Raw genomic sequence first — 5,581 nt, 5'->3', positions numbered from 1 at the left:
GCAAAGAACCAACCGGACTGACCTAGTGGATAAATTAGGAATACAGAAACAAAAACAGCAATTGGACCAGAGAATGCGATTGCATTATAAGGGCGCAATTGAACGGATCGAGCAAGTTCGAATTGACGTAACATAAAACCTATTAGTGCGAAAGCACCATGAAGAGCAACAAAAGTCCACAGGCCGCCTAATTGACACCAACGAGTAAAGTCTCCTTGTGCTTCAGGACCCCACAGTAACAATAAAGAGTGGGTTAAACTATTAGCAGGAGTAGAAACTGCTGCGGTTAAGAAATTGCAACCTTCCAAATAAGAACTGGCCAATCCATGGGTATACCATGAAGTTACAAAGGTTGTACCTGTAAACCAACCTCCTAAGGCGAAATAAGCACAAGGAAAGAGCAATAGCCCAGACCAACCTACAAAAACGAAACGGTCCCTCCGTAACCAGTCATCCATACTATCAAATAAATCTTTTTCGTCTTTAGTGAATTTACCAACGGCTATAGTCATAGTGATCCTCCTATTCAACTACTTCAACCATTTCCGAGCACCCCATAGCATTTTTTGGAGTCCGAGAATTCGATCATTTAATTTATGGATGGTTTGATTTCTCGTATAAAAATAACCCTTAGCTATAAAGTTTCGAAAAAAAATTATAATTAAAATAAATTCCGAAATTCAATTATTCCTTAATTTGAACTTATTAGACTCAGCTATTAATCTTTTGAAAGAGCTCGTCAAGGAACAACCAATCTACTCGCTCGTTACCGACTGATCTTCAAATCGACCTTTTCTTTTCTTTCTATCAACGAATTCAATTAAGCTTATTGTTGCATCTTGTTCATAAAACGGAGCAAAAGAAATAAATATCTTTCGAGATTATTCTCGAATAAATATATGTTTAGTTTTTGTCTATTTATAGTTAGTTTTTTCCTTCCGATCAATCGGAAATGCCAGAATATATCGTTTCACTTTCACGGATCAAAGAAAGATACAGAGAATTTTCTATTTTTTACTTAATTTGAATTCCATACGATATTCAATAAACAATAAACTACTAGGAAACTTAAAATGATAACTTCTTTCACGCATGCATTCTCTATCCCATTGTTGGAACAAAAATATGGGATGCATGGATATAGAAATAGTTGGTACAGGAAACCACACTATCATTGCAATCTTATTTGATGGATAAGATCGAAATGCATTCCGTTTTGGAATCAAAGAAAACTAAGATATGGAAGATGGCTTTTTTAGGTTGTGATTTGAAATAACCACAAAGTTTTCTCCCTTCTAGGCGGAAGAGACTCGCCAATTTATTTCTATGGAATAACTAGGAATACAAAGATTAAATCGGAAATATCGACAAATTCAAGCCGAGTTTAAAGAAAAAAAAGGTCAACTGTTCCAATTTAATCTCTATCAAATTTGAATATCAGAATAGCGGGTATATTCATGATTCAATAGGCCAGGTCCACTTACTTTTCATTTGTTGATTTCGAACTTTTCCATTCCAAGAAATTTGATTCAAATAATAAAAAATAGGAATAGTTGCTGATTCGAGAAACCACTTATCATTATAATATAATGAATATTAGTTCAACTTTATAACTACTACTAATAAGTATAACTTATTATACTTAGAAAGTTGCTTCTTTTGTACTTTCAAAATATCAACAAACAATATTTCTATTCCCCACACAAATAGACTGTAGTTTTATGAAAAACCTAAAAAGCCCCTTATCGGATTTGAACCGATGACTTACGCCTTACCGTGGCGTTACTCTACCACTGAGTTAAAAGGGCCCTTTTAGCCAATTCTTGGCTTAGTCATTATGTATATCCACCAAAAATATATCTATGTACATAGATTACATACAATAAGTTATTATATACTATACATTAAGTAACCGCATAGTAGCTAGGGACTCGTTTCGACATGCGTTAATAGGGTTTGTTTAACTTAAACTCCCTTTTTTCTTTCTATTCGACAACGGAAAGTATTCTGTAATTTCATATTATCTCGCGTTCTATATTAGTATTAGATTAATTATTAATATTCTAATTAGTATTAGATTAATTATTAATATTCGATTCATTTTTAATGAATAAATTAGTCTATATAAATATTTAATAATTTTGGATTTTCTAGCGAATGAATGATTCATAAATGAAATTGAAATGACAAAAAAATTCTATGGAATTGTGTAAGATGGAAAGATCTTTTGAATCTGATTATTCGATTATATTGACAATTTCAAAAAACTGCTCATATTATGTTCATAGTATGATGGAAGTTTAGCCCGTATGCCCCCATCGTCTAGCGGTTCAGGACATCTCTCTTTCAAGGAGACAACGGGGATTCGACTTCCCCTGGGGGTAGGGTACTACAAAAGGAAGTTGATCAGAGATTAGCAATATGCTTCAAATTGAATTGATTCTTCCTGGGTCGATGCCCGAGCGGTTAATGGGGACGGACTGTAAATTCGTTGGCACTATGTCTACGCGGGTTCAAATCCAGCTCGGCCCAATAATCCGCTCATCCATTATGAGACGAAGGTTTTTGTCTTCCCGAAACGGCTGATATACGTAAAAAACTAATCCAATTTTCTGTTATACTTTCTTTTTTTTCTATTTGTTTGCTTTATTTATTTGTTTCGGTAAATTGAAATTTTGATCAGAATAATGATCTAGATTCATATATGGTATGGTCTTTAAGTTAAAATTGTTAAAGTATAAATAGAAAAAAATAGAAAGAAAAAAAGAAAACTCTTTTTCTTTATTTTATCAATAGATTTTGAAATAAGAAAAATTGACTAGCAATTCGTGTCGTTCTCACTAAATAAAGTAAAGTCCATATTCATGTGAAATGAAGATAAATATATCACTCGCGTCTCTGTTACAACACAAAAATTCTACCTAGAAATGCTTTAAGTCAAATCATATAAAAAGTATAGATACTGTATACTTTAGTTCCCTAGGATTGTAGTTCAATTGGTTAGAGCACCGCCCTGTCAAGGCGGAAGTTGCGGGTTCGAGCCCTGTCAGTCCCGACGGATCCAATAATCAATAAATATATCAATGGATCTTTCCACTTTTTTGGAAAAGAACAACAATAGAATTTTCCTTTTAATAGGAAGTCTTCGGATGATTCTTAGGTCTTTTTTTTTTTCTTTTTGAGTTTATTTTCTTCTCATTTTCAAACAAATAGAAAAATTTCCATTACTTGAACTAGAACAAATTCCTAAAACGGATATGTGGCTTAATACTAGAAAATTTTTTGATTGGTAAGATTTTATTTAGGATTTCAAAAGATAACATAGTAGGTCTGGTTTTTCAATTCTCGCGTCTATCTAATGGAATAGAATTCCAGATGTTTCTCGGGAGTACATGTATAAATGGAATTTGTTTCTTGTACAACACCCAATTTTTTATTAAAATTACCTTGACAAAATACTTTTCAGATTGATCCCATTTCCTTCTATTTTTTGTTTTTGGATTTTTGTAACCAGCGGAAGTGGAAACGAAAAAGTGAAACTTCATTAGATGATTGATTGTAGAAGAAAGACGTCAGGTTCTGGAAAAAAGAGTAAAAAAGAACGATAACTTAAGGGAATTCTTGATTAGCTAACAAATTCCATTTTTCTTTTTTTGGATTCAGTATGGATAAAAGAGCTTCCTATGGTATACTATTCAATTCGCGACCGCGAATTGATATGATAGCTCAAATATTGTTATTCCTGATATTAATCTGATTCAATATCATCAACAGATAAAATTTGGATCATCTCTATGGGATTAAATCCCGAGTCAATGGTACGTAAAAAAACGATAAGATTATGGAAGTAAATATTCTCGCATTTATTGCTACTGCACTATTCATTCTAGTTCCTACTGCTTTTTTACTTATTATCTATGAAAAAACGGTTAGCCAGAATGATTAATTTGAATGAAAATTGATTTCGTAGTTCTTTGACGGATTCCAATTGCGTTTCTTAACTGAAACGAGCAGGCGCGAATCAGCAATATTCGATGAGAGCGGATAGTATGGTAGAAAGATTCATATGAATCTTTCTACCATCCTATCAATTAGATTAGTCTTTTTTCGTGTAAGACGCTGTACTATAAACTATATATAATTTATGATAAAGATACAAACTTAATCCCAGTACCTGCCGAAAGAATCAAAGAAAAAAAAGTAAAGTTTGGTATATATTAAGAAAAAACCAAATTAGTAATCTTTTTTTATCATTGCCAAGCCAACCCAAGAAGAAAAGTAATTGAATTGATTGGCTGGTGGATAGATGCTCGAAAGAGTTCGATGGGATGAAAACTTCTTTGAATTTTGAAATGAAATATTGAAACAAAAGGGATCCGCTGTTCCCCATTATACTTATAAAACTTATCTAATTGAATTTTGATAAGAGTCCATTCGTGGAAATTTAAGAAAAATTCAATTAGATAAATTTCCTATCATCTATATCTCCTTTCGAAATATAAACGTGGGAATTATTGAAATATCTTTTTTATTGACATTATTATCTTTAAATACACTTTGCGAAGCGATCGATAAAACAAATGATAATGATACAGTTTTATTCCTCAACTAAACTAAATTAGTATTTCTAGAGTCCACTTCTTCCCCATACTACAAGTGAAAGAGAAAATGTAAAGACTACCATTAAAGTAGCCCAAGCCAGACTTACAATATCCATGTGAATTATGTCCCCTATTTCTATGAATATGAAGGAATTTTTCCATTATTGTTTCATAATAATAGTGAAATCCCTGTACAGAGTCAAAAATTTTGGGGATTATTCCTTTAATGAACTAATCCAATACCTGAATACTCAGCTCAGAGACTCTTTTGAGTTTGTATAGAAACTATATTACGCTTTTCTTTATCCACAATTCGAAATTGGTTAGATATTCCCTCCCGCCAACTTCAAGGCCCAGTCAGTAATCGCGCCAACAGGGCTGGAAGGGAATGGAGAGTTTTCGATAGTCCTTCTACTACTTACTAAAATTACTAAAAGTAAAATCTTTTCTTGAATCCTAGACACAAGAATTTACAGAACTTTCTTTTTTGAGAACCCCACAAGTACGTACCAAGAGACCCCTTCTTCTCCTTCCCCTCGGCCGACGAAGAATTCGGGGAGTTATTGATTATAGCAGTTGATAAGGGAGTTCGAGTCTTTTGTTAATTAGAATCAGGCGACACCCGGATTTGAACTGGGGAACAAGGATTTGCAGTCCTCCGCCTTACCACTCGGCCATGCCGCCAAAACGATACAAAATAGACGATACTTAAATAGTCCCTTTTGGGGGTAGATTACTGCACTTCGTTTTTTATTTATTGGACTTGCATTTTGAATCTCTTTTCCTTGGTTGCCCTTCCACTACTTACTAAATACTTACTAAAAGCAAAATCTTTCTTTTTTTTGTTTTGATTCGATTCAGACCAAAAACTACGGACTTTCAGTCAAAATTCATGATAAACACGATCAATTGGAACCATTAACTATTGGCTTGACTGCGGTTTCATGAACGATTCGTAAATTTTGATTTCAAATTATGTT

The 5,581-nt window shown here is 33.2% G+C and overlaps 1 non-coding gene across 1 annotated transcript; it reads right to left on the bottom strand.

Annotated features, from left to right (window-relative positions):
* Nucleotides 1-5,214: 5,214 nt before the first annotated feature.
* Nucleotides 5,215-5,285, bottom strand: TRNAC-GCA (transfer RNA cysteine (anticodon GCA)). The gene has a single exon. It is a non-coding gene; the product is annotated as a tRNA-Cys (tRNA).
* Nucleotides 5,286-5,581: the final 296 nt, after the last annotated feature.

This window comes from Chenopodium album, chromosome 9, assembly GCF_948465745.1.
Source record: "Chenopodium album chromosome 9, dcCheAlbu1.1, whole genome shotgun sequence".
Classification (NCBI taxonomy): Eukaryota; Viridiplantae; Streptophyta; class Magnoliopsida; order Caryophyllales; family Amaranthaceae; genus Chenopodium; species Chenopodium album.
Note: the sequence above shows the minus strand (reverse complement) of the source record. Positions and strands in the feature narration are given on the sequence as shown.